General features: G+C 35.3%; 1 protein-coding gene and 1 non-coding gene across 4 annotated transcripts in view; both read right to left on the bottom strand.

The window, feature by feature from the left end:
- CCSER1 (coiled-coil serine rich protein 1) overlaps positions 1 to 22,457 on the bottom strand; it is a 1,333,501-nt gene that overhangs the window by 724,631 nt on the left and 586,413 nt on the right. The window lies entirely within an intron of this gene.
- Positions 21,338 to 21,410, bottom strand: TRNAG-UCC. Its single transcript has one exon. It is a non-coding gene; the product is annotated as a tRNA-Gly (tRNA).

Raw genomic sequence — 22,457 nt, 5'->3', positions numbered from 1 at the left:
AAAGAGGTCGGGGATCCTCAGTGTGAGGACTTGACTCACTGTTGCTGCTTTGAGGATAGAGAGGGTCCCGTGTGTAGGGCGACAGTATGGAGATGAGAGAGGCTTCCAGCAAGGAAACGGGACCTCAAACCTCCAAAGCCAGGTAAGTGAATTCTTCCGATGACAGGAATAGCTTGGAAGACACCCTAGCTCCAGATGAGAGCACAGCTGACTGATACCTTAATTTCAGCCTCGTGAGGCTCTGACAAAAAACTTAAAAGTGTTTAAGTGACCAAGTCTGAATGGGTATCCCCTACGTTTCAAAAGTTTGCTTTACGCCAATTCATTTTTATAAGGACCTATATCACTACCCGGTTTGCTAACCGAAAGAAATCTGAAGAGGATTTTCACTTTTACAAAAAAAGGTGAAAAGGGCAAACAATGTTCAGCATTTATTTTTCAGTGAGATGTTACAGAGGCAGCGTGGACCCCAAGTAGCAAGGGCAGCACCGCTAAGCTCCTTCCCCAGGAACTATATTCAGCATCTTGGCATCAGGCTGCCATAGCTTTGAACTGTGTCTGTAAGCATCTGTGATTTCTCTCGATTTATTGTGTGCATCTGTTAGCAGGATGTGGGCTAAGGTAACTGTTTCTTTGCTTGATGCCATTTAGGTTTATGAAGGGTTTCACAGGAATGCTCTACTTTTGAATAGTGGGAGAAACCTGTATTAATTTGCCACATAGGGCTAGGAAACAAATACACTAAGATAGCAGAGTCAGAGAAAGCTTTCTCAAGAAAGAAATATCAAACCAGAATCTTAATGGTAGAAGGAACTGGTAAATGACCAAAAATAAATAAATAAATAAAAAGAAAGGCAAGTGTTTTCACATGCAGGACCTTTAGAACTCCTGGAGGCAGAGAAAACAACTGCAAGAGTTTGGGGAACAAGTATTTCAGAACAACGGTGTGGAGAGGTATACACAAAGAGGCACTTGAGAGCCAAATCATAAAAGTCATTTTTGCCATGATAATGAATAAAGTTTTATTCAGAAGGTTTTGGTATATCAATAAAGAACTTTCAAGCCATGAAAGGGTATGATCAGAATTAAGTGTATGCAGCTTATTCTGGGTACAGTATGGAGAACGGGCTGGATGGAACCAGGACTAGAGACAGATAAGAGGCTGTTTTAATAATCGAGGTAAGAAATCGTTCTAATTTAAACTAAAATGGGGCTGTAGGAGTGGGTTTGAAAGCTATTTAGAAGGTGGACTCTACCAGAAATGTGTGGAGTGGAAGGGAAAGATGAGAGGAGAGAGTCATAGATGACATTAAGTTTCTGGCAGGTCTATTCAGAGGATGTAAGTATCGCTCATTCCTGTTTAAGAGCAAATACAATTTGAGGTGGAAGAATTTAAGATGAAGGAAAGACACCAAGTTTAATTTTAAGGCCCCTTGTAACATCCAGCTGAAGAAATATAGTATGCATTGGCTATGTAAGCATGGGCTCAAAGAGAGAGAGATGTGGTCAGGAAACGAAATTTGGAAACTATCGATATATTGATATAGTGGAACAATCAATAATTGAAAGATGAAAAGAAGTGATTGTGAAGAAAACTGAAAATGAAGAAGTCGACAAGGAAAGCCTGGTGTCATAACAGCCAAGACAGGAAATATCTTTAAGAAGGAGAGGGAGGTCAATGATGTTGGATGCAGCAAAGGTGAAGTAAAGTGAGGGTTTACCAAAAAAATCAGTCACTGTGGACTGTACCAAAGCAGTTTCAGGTGGTATGTTAGAAGCAGAATTCAGATTACAGTGGGCTCAGAAGCAAACTGAAGATGAAGAAGAAATGAGGAGTTACCAGCTACACACTTGTCAAGATGCAAGCTTCTTCCAAGAATGAAGAATAGTAGCTAATAGGATTGAGATGGGGTGTGTGCATATTAGATGAAAAAGCTTGAACAGGTTTAAAGACTGATGAGAATGACTCAGTAAGAAGGGAGAAGGTCAAAAATACAGGCAAAAGAAGGAATAACTGCAAGAGGAAAATCCTTCAAGAGTTAAGGGATGAGATCTAGTACATAGGAAGAGATACTAGCTTTCAGTAGGCAGAGAAATACCCATGAACAGAAGGAAATGAAATATTCTTTTGTTGATAGTGCTTCAATGATAAAAGATCCTCTTTTTAAACAACTTGAAATACGTATAACAGATTGTTAAGAATTGAATGTGGGGCTTCCCTGGTGGCGCAGTGGTTGAGAATCTGCCTGCCAATGCAGGGGACACGGGTTTGAGCCCTGGTCTGGGAGGATCCCACATGCCGTGGAGCGACAAGGCCCGTGAGCCACAATTGCTGAGCCTGCGCGTCTGGAGCCTGTGCTCTGCAACAAGAGGCCGCGATAGTGAGAGGCCCGCGCACCGCGATGAAGAGTGGCCCCCGCTTGCCGCAACTAGAGAAAGCCCTCGCACAGAAACGAAGACCCAACACAGCCATAAATAAATAAAAATAAATAAAATAAATAAATAAATAAAATTAAAAAAAAAAAAAAAAAAAAAGAATTGAATGTGTCCCCTTAAAACCCATTTGTTGAAATACTAACCCCCAGTACCTCATAGTGTGACCTTATTGGAAACAGAGTCACTGCAGATGTAACTGGTTAAGATGAGGAGCTACTGGAATAGGGTAGGCCCCTAATGCAATACAACCGGTGTCTTTATGAAAAGGAGAAATCTGGATACAGAGGAATGCACAGGAAAAGAGCACCATGTGAAGACTGGAGTTATGCTGTCACAAACCAAGGAACTACTAGTAGCTAGGAGAGAGACCTGGAGCAGATCCTTCTTTAGCGCCTTCAAAGGCAGCACAGTTCTGAGGACACCTTGATCTCAGAATTCTAGCCTCCAGAACTCTGAGACAATAAATTTCTGTCATTTAAGCTACTTAGTTTGTGGTACTTCATTATAGCAGCCCTAGGAAACCAATACACAGACATAATTTTCAACTGCTAGACCTTCTTATAAATTATATGTAATTGAATTGATATGATTTTTTAATAATAAATGAGCAAATAAAAAAGACAAAAAAGAGAGTTCATAAACCGTGACCTTTTTCTACTATGTCTCCTACCCTTAAAACTCTTCAAATGCTTATCCTTATTTCTAACATAAGGTGATTATGCTACTACGGGTAGCAGTGGTTCTTTATTCCTTTAAGTTATAAAGGTAAAGCATTCTTATCTTTGCATATTGAATCACTATCTGATTCTTGAGCAAGTGAAGAGGTGCAGGTGTCTCCTTAAGTATATATGTGTAGTAGTATTCTCGCCTTTATGTCACACTCACCTAATCACTCGAATGAACCCCAGAGCCTCTTGTCGTGCCTTTTGTGCAAATGCTAAGGCGGCCACCATCACACAGTTAGAAGCACCACCACATTCTAGCAACTTGACACTGATTAAAATGTCTAGACAAGTCAGTCTCATCAAAGTCAAATTCACTTTGACTGCTAATCAGTATGTGATAAAGTTCACGGAGACATGCAATTGTCCAAATTCTTTTTCACATGAAATCAAAATATGGTAAGAAAAATAATCAACTCCAGGCATGGGAGAAAAGGTAAATAAATGCCCTGATACCCATACCCCATCCTCATCCCATCCCAGCCCGGCTAGTTCAAAGAAAACATCCTTGAAGACTGAAAATTAGCAGTCATACCGTACATACCCAGCACTATAGTGTTGAAATATTGATGGCAACCTAAGCATACGACAGTTGAAGAATTATTATTGAATGATGGGAAATCTACTCAATGAACTATTATGCAATTTAGAAAAGGATGGTTACAAAGTCTATGTGGTAACATGAAAAATACACTTTTTTTGTAAATGGAATCCTATATGAAATATATACTTATCACAAATCTGAAAATATGCAAAATATGACAGTCATTTTGTTAGAGTTGTGGGGTTTTGTGTGATTTTAAATGTTTTAATTTCTAACTTTTCATTAATGTGCTTGCAATATTAAAGGTGCTATATCCTAAAAAATATACATGAAAACCAAAATATTTATTCAAACATACTTGGCAATCATGTAACTACTGAATCTATGGCACACGAGGCATAGTCTCAGAATAATACTGTGTTCAAAAGAAAATATTCCAGGGCCCCTCCCAAAAAAAAAAATTGCAACAACTAGAGATCTTTGTATGTCTTGACCTGCATTACTAGAACACATAGTTTGCAACAATAATTTTTACTATTACTACTCTTTTCTCCTCTGTCAGTTTCTCTGATACACTTCAGCTGCTCCTGCAAATGTCCTAAGGCCCTTGTTGAAGAGCCACGGTGACCTGCCCAGCTTCCCTTCTGATTAGGCATCAGAAAAACTCTTGAGAATGTATCTGATAAAGAAGAACTCCCCTATCAGAGGGTAAGGAGGAAAAGAACTTAAGTAGTCAAAACCAATTTATTTATTTTTTAGTGAATAGTCAAATGGTAACTTTCAGCAACATTTTTACATAAATACCCACACCCCACACAATTAAAACTGTGTAACTATTTACTAGACACCAAAAAATGTGGAGTAAATAGGTTAAATTACAAACACCTGCCGGGAAGGACTGCCTCTTTTGATACTAAGTACTCTTTACACAGAGGAGAGCAACAGCTTTTGATAATTAAGCTTAAGAAAGTATACAAAACTGTTGAAAAATACGGTATTGTAAATCTACTAAAATGTTAAGATTATAAAGAAAATAAATGGCAATTTATGGAAGTGTACAGTTTTAACATACAGTTTTAAATGGCATCGGACTTGGGTTTACTGAGAAAGCACTATATTGTAGAGGTGAATGGTACCTTAGTTCTGTCAATAATTAAGTTATTTTGCTTGAACAGAAATTGTCATTGTAATTCATGAGATCTTTATTCTAAACTTGTCATATTGAGAGATTTGCACTTTAATGATATTATACAATTTTGAAAGTAATAGACCTTTCTGTTCACTTTGACTATGAATTTAAATATGATTTCTGCTCTTCTATTGCTACTTAATTTTTGTCCAGCTGTGCAACGTCTAACATCATAAGAAGAGAGCCAGTCAAGTCACAGGATTATAACATAATAAAAAGAAAAGAAAACTATATATTGGAGGAAGCCAATACTGAAGCACATAGGCACAAACTACATAGGTAGTTTTCCACCTGGGGTGAATGAAGAATTTGCCCAGACCATCTGGGAAACATTTCAAAGATTTACAGTCTCCTGCTCCCCATTTTATCCCTCCAGTTTTATGAGATCCAATTGGAGGTGTGAGTTTGGACCCATCATTTTTCGTCTTTCTAACCTCACTCTTTGGAATACACTGTTATTGAAAATCAATTGAATAAAGGACTGATTGCTACTGTAATAACAATGTGCCATAAATTGTCCTCATATGGCAAATGCTTTTCATTATCCAGGATGATGGGGGGAAAGATAGGTTTTCCATGAATTTTTCAGTTAGTTGTATATAAAGTCATGAACAGTAGGGGCAAGGTTAAACACTTGTTCACTAATATTTAAAATACTGGTATAAAAGGAAAACTCTCTAAATTAGAGTAACAGCTGAGTCTTCCCTACTAGTTCTCTCAGTCTTTAAACTTGATTAAGTTTCTACCTTTCCTAAAACAAACATAACAACAAACAACAACATTTTGATTCCTGACTTCTACTCCTGACTCTCCTTTTATTAATGAGATTCTTGAAAGAAGAACTACACTTATAGAATCCACTCCTCATTTGCAATTTAGCTACCATGAATAAATAACTAATAACTGTTCAATCTTCCTGCCTCTGAAAGCTGGTTTTCACTCTTTTACTTAATTAAAATTGCTCTCATCAGTGTTAAGTAGAAACATTTTTTTCAGTCCTCAGCCTGATCTATGCTTTAGACTTGATAATACAAAATCCCTTCTTTAAAATCTCTCTTCCTCCTGGACTTCTACAGTGTTATTTACTCTTGTTATATATAGTTTGGATATGTTTTAAACTTTTTAATACTTTTATTTCTTCTCAATTTTTTCTTTAAAAGTTAATTTTTCCTGGGTTTCTATCTGAAGCCATTTCCTATCTCAAATGTTTCACCTCAACAACTTATTGTATTAGCAACAACCTATAACTAACACTTCTGTATTTATTATCAATACTCACCTTCCTATCTTCTGAAATCTTGTACCAGATCTCAAACTGCATCCTGAAGAAATGCATTTGTTATTCCAGGCATGTCAGACTCAAACTTTCAAATCTAAAATCTCCACCCTAGAGAGCAACATATTATTTCTTCTATACTTCTGATCTCAGTTAATAACATCATCTCTTCTATAACTTAATCAAGAAACCCAATTCATCCTTGACTTCTTTTAGCAGTTTACCTATTTCACTCCATTACTTTGCTGGCATGGTTTCTGAAGTGCAGTCCATTGTAACTTGTATTCTTTTTCTCTATAGGTAAGGTATTTTTTTTTCTCTGTATTCTTTCAAGATTTTCTCTGTCTTTGGCTTTCTGCAGTTTCAATATGGTATGTTTGGTGTAGATTTTTTTTTTTTGTATATATTTTGTTTGGAATTCTCTGAGCTTCCTGGATCTGTAGTTTGGCATCTATCATTAATTTTGAAAAGGTCTTGGCCATTATTAGTTTAAACATTTCTTCTCCATTTTCTCTTTCTTCTTGTGGTACTGCAGTTATGCACATGTTATACTCTTGAAACTGAGTTCTTGGATATTGTTATTTTGTTTTCATTTTTTTTCTCTTTGTGTTTCAGTTGACATATTTTAAAGCTCACTGATTCTTTCCTCATCTACTGATGAGCCCATCAAAGGCATTCTTCATATATGTTGCAATGTTTTTTATTTCTAGCATTTCCTTTTGATTATTTCTTAAGGGTTTCCATCTCTCTGCTTATGTTGCCCATCTGTTCTTGCATGTTGTTTATGTTTTCAAATAGAGCCCTTAACTTATTAATAATATCTATTTAAAATTCCCTGCCTAACTTTAAAATCTGTGACATATATGAGTCTGGTTCTGCTGCTTGCTTTGTTTCTTCAGACTGTTTTTTCCTGCATTTTAGCATGCACTGTAATTTTTTTTTTTTTGAAAGTTGAAGGTAATACACTGGGTAATAGTAACAGGTAAATAGAGGGAGTTTTTATGTTAATCTTGCTAGAAGTTGGGCTGTGTTTAATATTTGCTGTAGCTGTAGTTCCCAAAGGCTTAAAATTCCTCAGGTGTCCTTATTTTTGTCTCCTCTGCTGTCTCGGCTTACTCAAAGAATGCCTTTTAGATAGAGTCTGTGTCTTGCAGCTCTTTCAGCTGTGACTCACTATTATTATACTGGAAACCCGCTGACGCAGTGATAAGAAGTTGAGGAGGAAAAGCATTCTATAATCTTATGATTAAATATCAGTCTTTTAGTGGACCCGTCTCTGGGTCGGTTGTGACTTTCACAAGTCTATCTTGGCTTTATTTCTCCCCCTAACGTGATACAGGAAGGGTAAAGAGGGCTGGAATTGGTTAAGTGCCCTTCCTCCTAGGAGAGATAAGGCTCTGTCTGGTAAAGTCTTTTCTCTCCCTTTGTTAGGAAGAATGCTCTGGGCATATTTCAAATGGTTACTTTTCCATCTTTCTGCCAAAGACACAGAGTTTTTTTAGTTGGTTTGTTTGTTTGTTTTCATTTTTTTGCCCCCTTTGGTTCTTCACCGTGAGAACCTGGTAGGATTCCTAGAGGTAAAACTCATGTTAAGTGTGGGTTCCCCCTGAAGAATATGGCCCTCCAGCAGTTTCCTATTATCAAGTTAGTCTGCTCATAGCTTTTAGCAATTCACCAAAATTACCAGTTAAGTGTTCTTACCAGGTTATGGTATCAGTGGCTCTGTTCCAGATAAACTGATTTCAGCTGTGATTCTCTATATTTGCCTGGGGTGGTGGTTTGCTCAGTGGCTTTATTTCTCTGATAGGCCCAAGAATAGTTGTTGATTTTCAGTTTGTTCAAAATTTTTCTTGTTGTAAAAACACAAGTGACAACATCAAGCTCTTTAACTGTTGGAACTTAAACTGAAGTACCCAGCCTTGACTTCTCATCTTTTCTCACATTCTATCACCAAGGGAAAAACAATCCTCTTTTTGCCTCCAAAATTCCTTTAATTCATTCCCTTTCTTCAATTCCCATTGCCGTTGACTTAACTCAGGCCTTTGTATCTGGTTAGAATTCTCTAGTCTTGGAATTGTTCTCCCTGATTTTGTTTCAACACTAAGGAAGGAAACCTTAATAAGGTTATTTGTATTGCTTAATTTACCTGTTAAATGTAATATCTTTGAGGATAGGAACCATATTTTATTTTTATACACCACAAATAATGTAGTCCAGTAACTTTCACAGAGGAGGAGTTCAGTAAATACCAATTCAATGAATGGAGGGGTTCGTCGTCTACTATCCTATGTGACTTTAGTGCTTTAGTAGAAACATTAGGCTGAAATCTGAAGTTAAAATTGGTTTTTATTTCCTTAGGTTAGTCCAGAAACTCCTTGGGTAAATATATTTTGCCCATAAATATATTCCATTAATGATGCCAGTAGCTACCTCCTGGTGGTATTCTAAGTAACAATTCAATGAGGGCAGGCCAGGGAATGTGCTGTATAATTAAGACTCTGGGTATATAAATCTTAGATAGATAGATAGATATAAGTATGTAAAATCTACAGACAATCCTGAATCCCCAAATACTCAAGAACTATCAGAAACAGGAAATAATTTTACTGCCTTTCACAGTATCAAAACCATATAGAAGAATTCTTTATAATAGAGAGAGATGTTCTTTCTTTCCTTCTTTCTTTCTCTCTCTCTCTCTCTCTCATATCAGGCATCTAACACAGTGCTTGGATTTTCACCACTCTTTTCAAGATAATTTTACCTTCTTTGTAAGCTACATCACAATCATTATTCCTGTCTTTCATAAGTAAATTGAAATAAAAAATAGAAATAGAAAAGATAAGTGACTTGATCAAGGAAAACACAAAAGTTATCAACAGAACTAAAATATAATAAAAGACTGTCATATTGCAATAACAAAAAACATGATTTCATATGTATTGACAATAGCTATTAGAATACTGAGGAAAATGCAGAAATTTTAATTTTCCCTAATATTTAAAGCCACGATTGCATATTACATATAGAGGTATTTTTAAAAGAATGCAGAAAAAAAGTGTACAAAACACCCTATTAATCTTAGCCATACAAGAAAAGGAAAAACATTAACTAATTTTTGTATTCCCTATTTTATCAGAAACAAAATCTTCTAAATTTAACTTCTAGAGAAATAAGGGAAGGCTCCCCACTCAGTTCCATAGGCTTTATATCCATCATTTCATTAGATTTGATTTTACAGAAACCCTATGAATTATGTTATTACTGAGATTTTACAGGAGAGCAGAATGCCTCAGAGAAGCCCTGGTAGCTAAGATCCCACAGTTATATTTATGTTAGAAAGGAGTTTTACACATTGCATGTTTGATGAACGAGTAATTTCTGAGTTGAGCTCAGTGTCTGGTTCTATAGAGAATAAAGTATCATGAAGAATACTCTTTCTATTCTGGATTCCATGAGTTCACGATCTTTTGAATATCACACATATGTAGAAAAGTTGACACCAGCAAATTGAGGTTACTTTTACAAAGTATGTTAATAAAGAGGAAATATTCCTGGGCAAGGGTCTTCCTAACCATCTCTCATGCTCACGGGGCCTCCATAGTTCATCATTATTTTGAGAGAATCATTTGAATGAATGTCAACAATATGTACAAACCTAATGTCCTTTGCTTACCCCTTTTCCTTTCACATATAGTTAACTGGATGGAAAAGGTCCTTCATCTATTGCCTCTCATCTTCAACTTTTGAATAAAGTCATGATGGATAATATGAGCCTCCTTAACCCTTGGTCTCCATTTGACATTGTTCAGGGAAAATTTTCAGACTTCCCTAGGGCAGTTAAGCGACTGTATTTGTACTTTTTCTTAGCTCAGCATTTTGCGTGAATTATTTTGAGGATCATTCATGAACCTGAAATATTCTTACAGATCAATTAGAAGGGAAACATAAAAGCACACCAATGTTTGGGCTTAATTTTGGGGGCTTCTAACCCATCTCCCTTTTGGAAAAGGAGAACAGAAAGGTTAGAGAAGAAACTTGTCCTCACTGAGAAGTATAAAACCTAGACTACAGATGATAGTGACTCTACACTAACTAACTACATAACAGGGACTCAGGGAAGATCAAGTCCTGAGGGCATCTGTATCAGTTAGGGTGTTTTTGACAGTAAGTAAAAATTTACCACTTATAAATGGGTTAAACAAAAAAGATATTTATTACCTCATACAACAAGATGACCAGAAATAGGTGATTCCAGGTTTAGTTAATTCAGTGACATACTAACATCATCAAAGACCCAGATACTTTCTATTTTATTCTCACTCATCCTCAAAGGGTTGGCCTTAGTTCTCAGCCTTGACCCTTCATAGTTGTAGGAAGGCAAACACAGATCCAAAATGCATGTTCTCAATCAACTTGATTTAATAGTAGGGAAGACAGTCTCTCCTCGCTTGTATCTTTTTCATGCAATGCAATTTTTTTCCCCCTATGGTCCAGTGGCCAGGATTGGGTCACACAACCAAACCCTAGCTTCAAGGGAGTATCAGACATTTTTCAGCTGGTGGGCTCTACATCAAGGAAGAATGTCTGTGTGGGGACGGGATCCATGAGGTAGGATCTGACATTGTAAGAATGCATGCAAAACCCTTAGGGAAAGTCTCATATGACCTTGCACTCATAACTCTTATTAATTTAAAAATCTTTCAACGAGTAGGGTATTTAGAAATAAGTGAATGTTAAATGTGAGCCATTGGACAAGGGTCTGAGAATACAGCAGCAAACAAGTTGGAAAAAGGATGCTTATACTCTTTAGCACAAGGGACAGTTTTTAAAGTACAATGATGTTATGGAAGAGAATTACTAGATTCTAGAGAAAGACAATTTACTCTTTTTTGATGAAGTAATGCTCAAGCTCCGATCTGAAGGATGAGTATGATTTTGCTGTGGAAAAAAGAAAAAACACGCCTGGACTAAGGTAAAAGAGAACACAGAAAATTCAAGGAATTAAAAGACACCTAGTACAGACGAAGTATAAAACACAAAGTGAGGATACCAAGTAGGAGGCTATTATAATATTAGAGAAAATAGATAACAGTATTTTACCTAAATTGCTAGTGGTGGACCTGAATTACAGATTTTGTCCCAAGTCCTCTGGAAAAATGCTCAACTACTGTCTGAAATAATTTTTATCAAGGTATTAATGCACACAATTTTAAAATGCATAATGGCAAATCAATTCAATGTGGTTTAATACAGAATTTTCAAAAGTCAATTAAGAACCTTTAAGCCTGTCTCTAAGGGATCAGGAATCTTGAGGAACGCAAGGTTCCCTCTGGTTAAACATGGTATCCCACATGAAGTTCACTGACTTCACTGCAGATTGTTCCCTCCCCAAACATGAGACAGAATATAGGAAAAATATGTAATTTCTGGGGTGCTGGTTTTGGGAATGATAGATTTGTTTTTCTAATTTGTTTGTGTGTTGGTTTGGTTTAGTTTTCTACAAGAATGCATTTCCAATAATGTATTGGCATTTAATGGAGAACTTGAATACAATAAATTTTGCTTCTTGGATACTTTTATAGCAAGGTTTACTTGCAATCATCCAACAAGAGATACATCTATCCATGCACTCATGCACATCCTACTTCCAAATTAATCTTCTCAATATATTTTTCAAAATCTCGAATTGTGTTTCTTTCTATTTAGGGACTTATGAATACATAGATACAGTATAAATCTTCTCCCTATCATAGTCTTCCAATTGCCAGTGTCTGTAAAATACAGATTCAACATATTAACTTTTGTTAGACCTGAATTTTCTACTTCCTACAGTAGTAACTTTAAGCAGCATAGTGTTCAAGACAGTATAATTTGAGTTATACCATTATCAGGCAAAAATAGTGCTTATATTTTAAAGAGAACTACATGAAAAAAGTCTAATGAATGTATTCAGTCATGAGGCAGTGAATTGTCTTCTTTTTCCTCCCAATATATTAAACCAAAGGAGTATGGAATATTTAGAGGAAAGAAGAGCTATTACTAAAAGAAGCAGTTAACATTTATTTTGTTTTAATTGTACGTCAGGAACTCTGGATAAATTATCTCATTTAACCCTTACAATAACCCTGAATTAGGAACTTACGTTTTGTGATCAAGCGTTGAGAAACCAATGTTTTAAATGTGTTAATAATGCACTCAATCTACCAGAACAACCCTGTAACAGTATTAGGTCTCTTTGGCTCCAATGTCTAGATATTTCAGTATGATGATATGTTGTCTCTTTCATAAAACATTTACAATATGCCAAGCATCCTAGTGGTTTTAAGCACATTTAATTTAGTTAGTACAATAATTCTGCTGGGCAGATACGGTAGATATTAGTATCTATATTGTGCAGATTTAAAAATCCCTGAAACTCAGAGAGGTTTAAATAAATCTTCTAATGTCACAAGTTAAGTAGTGGATAGAGATAAGTAATGGAGTTCTCATTTGAACCTATACATTTTGACACCAAAGTACACAGTTTTGGTTTCAAATTATCCAAGATAAATAACAGAAATGGTGACAAGTTATCAGGAGAAAACTAAGCAAGGGAGAGGTAATAGAAAGTGCTGGATGTGAAGTCTTAGAATCCAGCAGGTTATGTGCAGAGGCATTTTTTTAAGTTGTCTTTTATAACAGAGATTTGTTGATTAATAAATATATTCTTTTTTTTTTTTTCAAAAAATACTTTTTGAGTGCCTACCCTGTGCCAGACACTGGGTATATAATGTTGAAAGAAACAAGCGTCCAGTTGAGAAATGAGAAAACTCAGTTAACTAAGGCTTACTAGGGGTGGCAGGATGGAGAATAGTAAGGAATAGAAATGTATAGAAATAGTAAGGAACAAAAATGTATTAGAGAGTTACAGAATTAAAAAACTTTGTCATTTACTAGCTATCTGACCTTTCTCAAATTCCTTAGTATCTTGGCACTTCAGTTTCCTCATATGAAATATGAGGGAAATATTAGTGCTTAATTTATGTGGTTGCTGTAGGCATTAAAATGAGTGACTAAGACTAATATATGTTAATATATGTAAATCACTTAGAAGGGGTGCCTGCCTTGCAAGTACTCAATAAATATTAGTTATTTAGCATTAGATAAATGTTGCCTGTTATGACGATGTCATGTTTCCTATTAATATTAAAGCACATCACCAAAGTTTATTCAATGTATAGCTAACTCTTAATATGTACCATTAATTAGATCTACTAATTGGAACAAGACTTTTTCAAACAGGGATTTCTGTTCACAACAAGGTCAGTTGTAGGTCTGAAAATTTTACTAAAGCTCTTATTTAGTTTTCTATTATCTTTGAGATAATTTTCCAAAAATTTACTTCTCTTAGTGAGACTTACATGCAACATTCTTCTATTCAGCAGAATGTTTCTCTGTCTCTCAGAAACTACATGGAGATCCACGGCTATGCCAATAAAATGTCAGAGAAATATTAAGGGCTTATAACACCTTGATGCTATAAAATGTACCACCTTGATTTCAGAAGAAATGAACTGGAATTAAAACGGGAAATTCTTGATCTACCAGAGGGCAGACAGCAGAAGCAAGACGAACTACAATCCTGCAGCCTGTGGAACAAAAATCACATTCACAGAAAGATAGACAAGATGAAAAGGCAGAGGGCTATGTACCAGATGAAGGAACAAGATAAACCCCCAGAAAAACAACTAAATGAAATGGAGATAGGCAATCTTCCAGAAAAAGAATTCAGAATAATGATTGTGAAGATGATACAGGACCTGGGAAAAATAATGGAGGAAAAGATGGAGAAGATGAAAGAAATGTTTAAGAAACATCTAGAAGAATTAAAAAACAAACAAACAGAGATGAACAATACAATAACTGAAATGAAAACTACACTAGAAGGAATCAATAGCAGAATAACTGAGGCAGAAGAACGGATAAGTGACCTGGAAGACAGATTGGTGGAATTCACTGCAGCGGAACAATATAAAGAAAAAGAATGAAAAGAAATGAAGACAGCTTAAGAGACCTCTGGGACAACATTAAACGCAACAACATTCGCATTATAGGGGTTCCAGGAGAAGAGAGAGAGAAAGGACCCGAGAAAATATTTGAAGAGATTACAGTCGAAAACTTCCTTAACATGGGAAAGGAAATAGCCACCCAAGTCCAGGAAGCGCACCGAGTCCCATACAGGATAAACCCAAGGAGAAACATGCCGAGACACACAGTAATCAAATTGGCAAAAATTAAAGACAAAGAAAAATTATTGAAAGCAGCATGGGAAAAACGACAAATAACATACAAGGGAACTCCCATAAGGTTAACAGCTGATTTCTCAGCAGAAACTGTACAAGCCAGAAGGGAGTGACATGATATACTTAAAGTAATGAAAGGGAAGAACCTACAACCAAGATTACTCTACCCAACAAGGATCTCATTCAGATTCGATGGAAAAATCAAAAGCTTTACAGACAAGCAAAAGCTAAGAGAATTAAGGACCACCAAACCAGCTCTACAACAAATGCTAAAGGAACTTCTCTAAGTGGGAAACACAAGAGAAGAAAAGGACCTACAAAAACAGACCCAAAACAATTAAGAAAATGGTCGTAGGGACATACATATCAATAATTACCTTAAATGTGAATGGATTAAATACTCCAACCAAAAGACATATGCTTGCTGAATGGATACAAAAACAAGACCCATATATATGTTGTCTACAAGAGACCAACTTCAGCCGTAGGGACACATACAGACTGAAAGTGAGGGGATGGAAAAAGATATTCCATGCAAATGGAAATCAAAAGAAAGCTGGAGTAGCAATACTCATATCAGATAAAATAGGCTTTAAAATAAAGAATGTTACAAGAGACAAGGAAGGACACTACATAATGATCAGGGGATCAATCCAAGAAGAAGATATAGCAATTATAAATATATATGCACCCAACATAGGAGCACCTCAATAATAAGGCAACTGCTAACAGCTCTAAAAGAGGAATTCGACAGTAACGCAATAACAGTGGGGGACTTTAACACCTCACTTACACCAATGGACAGATCATCCAAACAGAAAAGTAATAAGGAAACACAAGCTTTAAATGACACAATAGACCAGATAGATTTAATTGATATTTATAGGACATTCCATCCAAAAACAGCAGATTACACTTTCTTCTCAAGTGCGCATGGAACATTCTCCAGTATAGATCACATCTTGGGTCACAATTCAAGCCTCAGTAAATTTAAGAAAATTGAAATCATATCATGCATCTTTTCTGACCAAAATGCTATGAGATTAGAAATGAATTATAGGGAAAACGTACATAAAAAACAAACACATGGAGGCTAAACAATACGTTACTAAATAAGCAAGAGTTCACTGAAGAAATCAAAGAAGAAATCAAAAAATACCTAGAGACAAATGACAATGAAAACACGGCGATCCAAAACCTGTGGGATGCAGCAAAAGCAGTTCTAAGAGGGAAGTTTATAGCTATACAAGCCTACCTCAAGAAACAAGAAAAATCTCAAGTAAACAATCTAACGTTACACCTAAAGAACTAGAGAAAGAAGAACAAAGAAAACCCAAGTTAGCAGAAGGAAAGAAATCATAAAGATCAGAGCAGAAATAAATGAAATAGGAACAAAGAAAACATAGCAAAGATCAATAAAACTAAAAGCTGGTTCTTTGGGAAGATAAACAAAATTGATAAACCATTAGCCAGACTCATCAAGAAAAAGAGGGAGAGGACTCAAATCAATAAAATTAGAAAGGAAAAGGGAGAAGTTACAACAGACACCACAGAAATACAAAGCATGCTAAGAGACTACTACAAGCAACTCTATGCCAATAAAATGGACAACCTGGAAGAAATGGACAAATTCTTAGAAAGGTATAACCTTCCAAGACAGATCCACGAAGAAACAGAAAATATGAACAGACCAAGCACAAGTAATGAAATTGAAACTCTGATTAAAATCTTCCAACTAACAAAAGTCCAGGATCAGATGGCTTCACAGGCGAATTGTATCACACATTCACAGAAGAGCTAACACCCATCCTTCTCAAATGCTTCCAAAAAATTGCAGAGGAAGGAAAACTCCCAAACTCATTCTATGAGGCCACCATCACCCTGATACCAAAACCAGACAGAGATACTACAAAAAAAGAAAATTACATACCAATATCACTGATGAATATAGATGCAAAAATCCTCAACAAAATACTAGCAAACAGAATCCAACAACACATTAAAAGGATCATACATCATGATCAAGTGGGATTTATCCCAGAGATGCAAGGATTCTTCAATATATGCAAATCAATCAATGTGATATACCATATTAACAAATTGAAGAAGAAAAACCATATGATCATCTCAATAGATGCAGAAAAAGCTTTTGACAAAATTCAACACCGATTTATGATAAAAACTCTCCAGAAAGTGGGCATAGAGGGAACCTACCTCAACATAATAAAGGCCATATATGACAAACCCACAGCAAACATCATTCTCAATGGTGAAAAACTGAAAGCATTTCCTCTAAGATCAGGAACAAGACAAGGATGTCCACTCTCACCACTATTTTTCAACATAGTTTTGGAAGTACTAGCCACGGCAATCAGAGAAGAAAAAGAAATAAAAGGAATACAAATTGGAAAAGAAGAAATAAAGCTGTCACTGTTTGCAGAAAACGTCATACTATACATAGAGAATCCTAAAGATGCCACCAGAAAACTACCAGAGCTAATTAATGAATATGGTAAAGTTGCAGGATACAAAATTAATGCACAGAAATCTCTTGCATTCCTATACATTAATGATGAAAAATCTGAAAGAGAAATTAAGGAAACACTCCCATTTACCACTGCAACAAAAAGAATAAAATACCTAGGAATAAACCTACCTAGGGAGACAAAAGACCTGTATGCAGAAAACTATAAGACACTGATGAAAGAAATTAAAGATGATACCAACAGATGGAGAGATATACCATGTTCTTGGATTGGAAGAATCAATATTGTCAAAATGACCATACTACCCAAAGCAATCTACAGATTCAATGCAATCCCTATCAAATTATCAATGGCATTTTTTACAGAACTAGAACAAAAATTCTTAAAACTTGTATGGAGACACAAAAGACCCTGAATAGCCAAAGCAGTCTTGAGGGAAAAAAACGGAGCTGGAGGAATCAGATTCCCTGACTTCAGACTATACTACAAAGCTACAGTAATCAAGACAATATGGTACTGGCACAAAAACACACATATAGATCAATGAACAGGATACAAAGCCCAGAGATAAACCCACGCACCTATGGTCAACTAATCTATGACAAAGGAGGCAAGGATATACAATGGAGAAAAGACAGTCTCTTCAATAAGTGGGGCTGGGAAAACTGGACAGCTTCATGTAAAAGAATGAAATTAGAACACTCCCTAACACCATACACAAAAATAAACTCAAAATGGATTAGAGACCTAAATATAAGACCAGGCACTATAAAACTCTTAGAGGAAAACATAGGAAGAACACTCTTTGACATAAATCACAGCAAGATATTTTTTGATCCATCTCCTAGAGTAATGGAAATAAAAAGAAAAATAAACAAATGGGACCTAATGAAACTTAAAAGCTTTTGCACAGCAAAGGAAACCATAAACAAGATGAAAAGACAACCCTCAGAATGGGAGAAAATATTTGCAAATGAATCATTAGACAAAGGATTAATCTCTAAAATATATAAGCAGCTCAATATTAAAAAAACAACCCAATCCAAAAGTGGGCAGAAGACCTAAATAGACATTTCTCCAAAGAAGACATACAGATGGCCAAGAAGCACACGAAAAGCTGCTCAACATCACTAATTATTAGCGAAATGCAAATGAAAACTACAATGAGGTATTACCTCACACCAGTTAGAATGGGCATCATCAGAAAATCTACAAACAACAGATGCTGGAGAGGGTGTGGAGAAAAGGGAACCCTCTTGCACTGTTGGTGGGAATGTAAATTGATACAGCCACTATGGAGAACAGTATGGAGGTTCCTTGAAAAACTAAAAATAGAACTACCATACGACCCAGCAATCCCACTACTGGGTATATACCCAGAGAAAACCATAATTCAAAAAGACACATGCACCCCAATGTTCATTGTAGCACTATTTACAATAGCCTGGACATGGAAGCAACCTAAATGCCCATCGACAGATGAATAGATAAAGAAGATGTGGTACATATATACAACAGAATATTACTCAGCCATAAAAAGGAACGAAATTGGGTCATTTGTAGAGACGTGAATGCATCTAGAGACCGTCATACAGAGTGAAGTAAGTCAGAAAGAGTAAAACAAATATTGTATAATATAAACGAATATATGTGGAACCTAGAAAATGGTACAGATGAACCAGTTTGCAGGGCAGAAATAGACACAGAAGTAGAGAACAAATGTATGGACATCAAGGGGGGAAGTGGCTGGGGGGGATTGGTGGTGGGATGAATTGGGCAATTGGGATTAACATGTATACACTGATGTGTATAAAGTTGATGACTAATAAGAAAATAAATAAATAAACATTAAAAAAAAAAAGAAATCTAAACGTTTCTTGTAAGTAAAATATGAAGTATTTAACACACTGATCCTAGCCTCACCTCTGTTAAACCTATATTGTGTATCAGTCAAAATCAAAACTGTGTTGTTAGAATAAAACGCCTTAAAAACAAAAAAAAAGGGAAATTCTTGTACTTCATACAATATTTTTGATTGTCATAGTAAAAATTTACTTGAAACACCAAACTTACTATCAGTGGCACTTTTGACAGTTTGCAGTACACTGCTCTTGCCTAACTCCCACATTTTACACATGAAATTATTGAATTCCATGCTGGGTAAATCAGTTTCTCAAGACCATACAGCTAGATATAAAGGAACCTGTACAAAAGCTTGTCCCCTATCTGCTGTTCACAGCACAGAACCCAACTCATCCTCACATAAAACAGCATCCGGCCCCCCAGAGTTATAGCTGATCCCAGATTGAGAGACATTTTACTCAGGTTTACTAACCTTCTACCTACCAAAGCTGTCAGACTTTTAAATTCTGTTTTACAAACGAAAATACTCTGCACAGAATATCTAACCTCTTATTTTCTAAGGAACTATGAAATATTAGCTAAAAATTCATGAATGTAAATAACAATTTTGAATATGTTAATACCATACATTAAAATGTGCCTATTTTCAGTTAACCTGTTACAATCCTTCTGTATTAATTTTGAAATCTACATATTTCTAGTTTAAATTCTTAAGGGAGAAATCCATATGTGGGTCATAGCACTAATGAGTTTTAAGAATGGAAAGAGCTATATTTTTAAAACATTAAATTATAATGAAGATAGAATAAACCCCACTAAATATCTTTTCTTACTATTAACATTTGTAGTTCAGAAATTGTCTCATCATGTGCTACATTTAACAACCTTATCTCTTTGACAGTAAAATTATCTCTAAAACAATAGTTCTACATTGCCCAACTATTTATAACTGAATGGAATAATAATTCTTATGATGTTTCATCAGGCATCTTTGGAAAAGAGTTAACAAAAAATAATTATTATTATGTTTTGACATATTGAGCAGATACTTTAGCACTCTCTGGAGTGAAAACAGGCTGTGTTTTTATCACTTGATCTCAAGTACTCAATTCATCATTCTTAAACGATCTCTAGGAGGGTATGTGGAGTGGGTGTTCATTCAGTTTTAGTTTTTCAAGGTGCTAAGAGTTATTATCATACAATGACTCGTTTTCCTTGTTAAATCCATTATAGGAGAACTCAAATAGAAAATGATTTTGTCAATAAGTAATCTGGGCAGAGTTTAAGAAGCTATACATTTCATTTAAAACATGATCAGCGATTTGTGATTTTTTTAGCTTAAATCCACAAAGCCTAGTTATCCATTTTTAAGGCTCAGAATTTTATTCTTACATACAGCCTATCAATGAACTTTTTGGATAGGAGGTGGGTGAGATTAATGAGCTTGTTATAATTCATTAGAAAGTGGTATGTGGATGACTGCCTACTTTAATTAGTTTTATTACTGTAGACATGTTTCATATGCCAAGTTCATCACCAAGCACGCCTGGAAAACATTAGAGCGGTAATCAGACTTGATATGAGGTACCTTTCATTAGGCAGTATGGCTAACAGCACTTATAATGAACAAGGAGGGTATTAAAAAGATGGACATGACAGCATTTAGCAAGAAGGAATATATCAGATCAGCTATTTTTGTGAAGCAAAGTGCAAAGTATAGTACTTCAAAATACTGTTGTGGCATACAGGGTATTAGATTCATAATTATGGCAAAACATTTAAGTATCTCAGGTTCATCTAATAAATCTCAATGCAATTTTTCTATGACTCATACATTATCATGAAAATGTTAGTAACCAGATCTTCTAACAAAGTAATACTTCAAATGATGTTTTTTAACCATTACCACCCCAAGGAATAATACACCTATAACTTTGATCAGATAGAAAACTCAAGTCACAATGTGAAGGAACAAATCCAAATATAAAGCATTATTTCAGATTAGAGGTAAATGAAAAATTATGAATGTACTCCATTGGAACTGACTGGCCTCTTTTGGTTAGTTCTGAGTAATAAAAATATTTCTTTTTAAAATGTTCTTAATACTTTTTTTTACCTGAGGTCAAAATTAACCTTAGAATCATTTAATATTTAAGATTTTGGCCTCATATAAATATTAGAAGTTAAACCTCATGAACTAACTAGAAAATAAAGAAGAAACTATATACCCCTATACTCTCTCACTCTGAAGACATGCATATCCTTCATAATTTACCAAATTTTATTTTATCATATCTTGTTAAGTAGTGTTTAAGAAGCATAGTCCTCATGTCACTGATCAAGAGATGAATGTTATTATGTTTTTACATATATCGATAGCATGTTGAAGTTTCTGACCATCCAATCTAATGTTTACCTTTTTTTTAAAAAAAATCTTTATTTATTTATTTATTTATTTGGCTGCGCCAGGTCTTAGTTGCGGCATGCAGGATCTTTAGTTGCAGCATGTGGGCTCTTAGTTGCGGCATGTGGGATCTAGTTCCCTGACCAGGGATTGAACCCGGGCCCCCTGCATTGGAAGCACAGAGTCTTAACCACTGGACCACCAGGGAAGTCCCTAACATTTACCTTTAAGAGTACATTCTCTCAATATTTAGAATTATTCCTTTAATTACGTGAGCTATACACTCAAGACATTCTAATTTCTCTTCTGCTATTACAGAAATAATGCTAGTGTAATTTCAGGTGGAGAACTGCAATTTCTGGCTTCTCCTCTAATGTATTTTGTTTTCACTGGAAATGTTCTAATTACAAAGCATAACAGTTCAATAAGCTATCATTAAATAACAAACGCGAAATACCAGCAACTGTTTTTCCATTCATATAGATATTCACCTAGGTTGAATAAAATCTACTTTAAAATATTAGGAATAGCTGTTAACCATGTCCTATTCCTGAGTAATCTTATTAAAACAACACAAACAAACCTAACCGTCATCACTAACAGTAAGAGACACAACAAGGTACCCCAGTTCCAAACCCACAAGTATTTTATAGTGTCCTAAGGAAAGTTGCTTGCCTAAGGTTTATTAGTAGCTTTCAAAATTACATTGTAAATATTCTGATTTCCTATCTTACAACACAGTGATTCAGCATACAAGTCCACCATCAATTACTTTTACTAAAGGCAGAAAGCATCATAAAATTCAGCTATGCATATGCTTAAAATTAAAATAAAGGCAATTGGTACTATTAAAAATGTTTGCCTATTTTGTAGTCATTTCAAAAAAATTACTCTTTTGGGTTATATTTCATTTTGTTTGCAGTACAGATTATTGATTAGTGAGTAAAAGAGGATATAAAAACTTGGGAGGAAAAATAACATTTTTCCTTTTGTGTGATAAAAAGAAAGGTCTTCACAAGGAAAGACACTTACTAGATAAAATCATTTTTTAACACAATAAGAAAAGCCTACTTTTCTTTAAGAGGAAATCAATTTAACAGACAAGTCACAGTAATTCTGCCAGGATGTTCTTGAGATTAGAGAATGATTTGAGGTTTCATTTTATCTGCTACACCACAACTCAAAATATTGGAAAACTACAATAACTTAAGCGTAAGCATGAAAATATTTTCAAGTATGAAAACAGTCTGGTGAT

The sequence above is a fragment of the Balaenoptera musculus genome, chromosome 5 (genome assembly GCF_009873245.2).
Source record: "Balaenoptera musculus isolate JJ_BM4_2016_0621 chromosome 5, mBalMus1.pri.v3, whole genome shotgun sequence".
In the NCBI taxonomy this organism is placed as follows: domain Eukaryota; kingdom Metazoa; phylum Chordata; class Mammalia; order Artiodactyla; family Balaenopteridae; genus Balaenoptera; species Balaenoptera musculus.
This window is presented reverse-complemented; position numbering and strand designations above follow the sequence as displayed.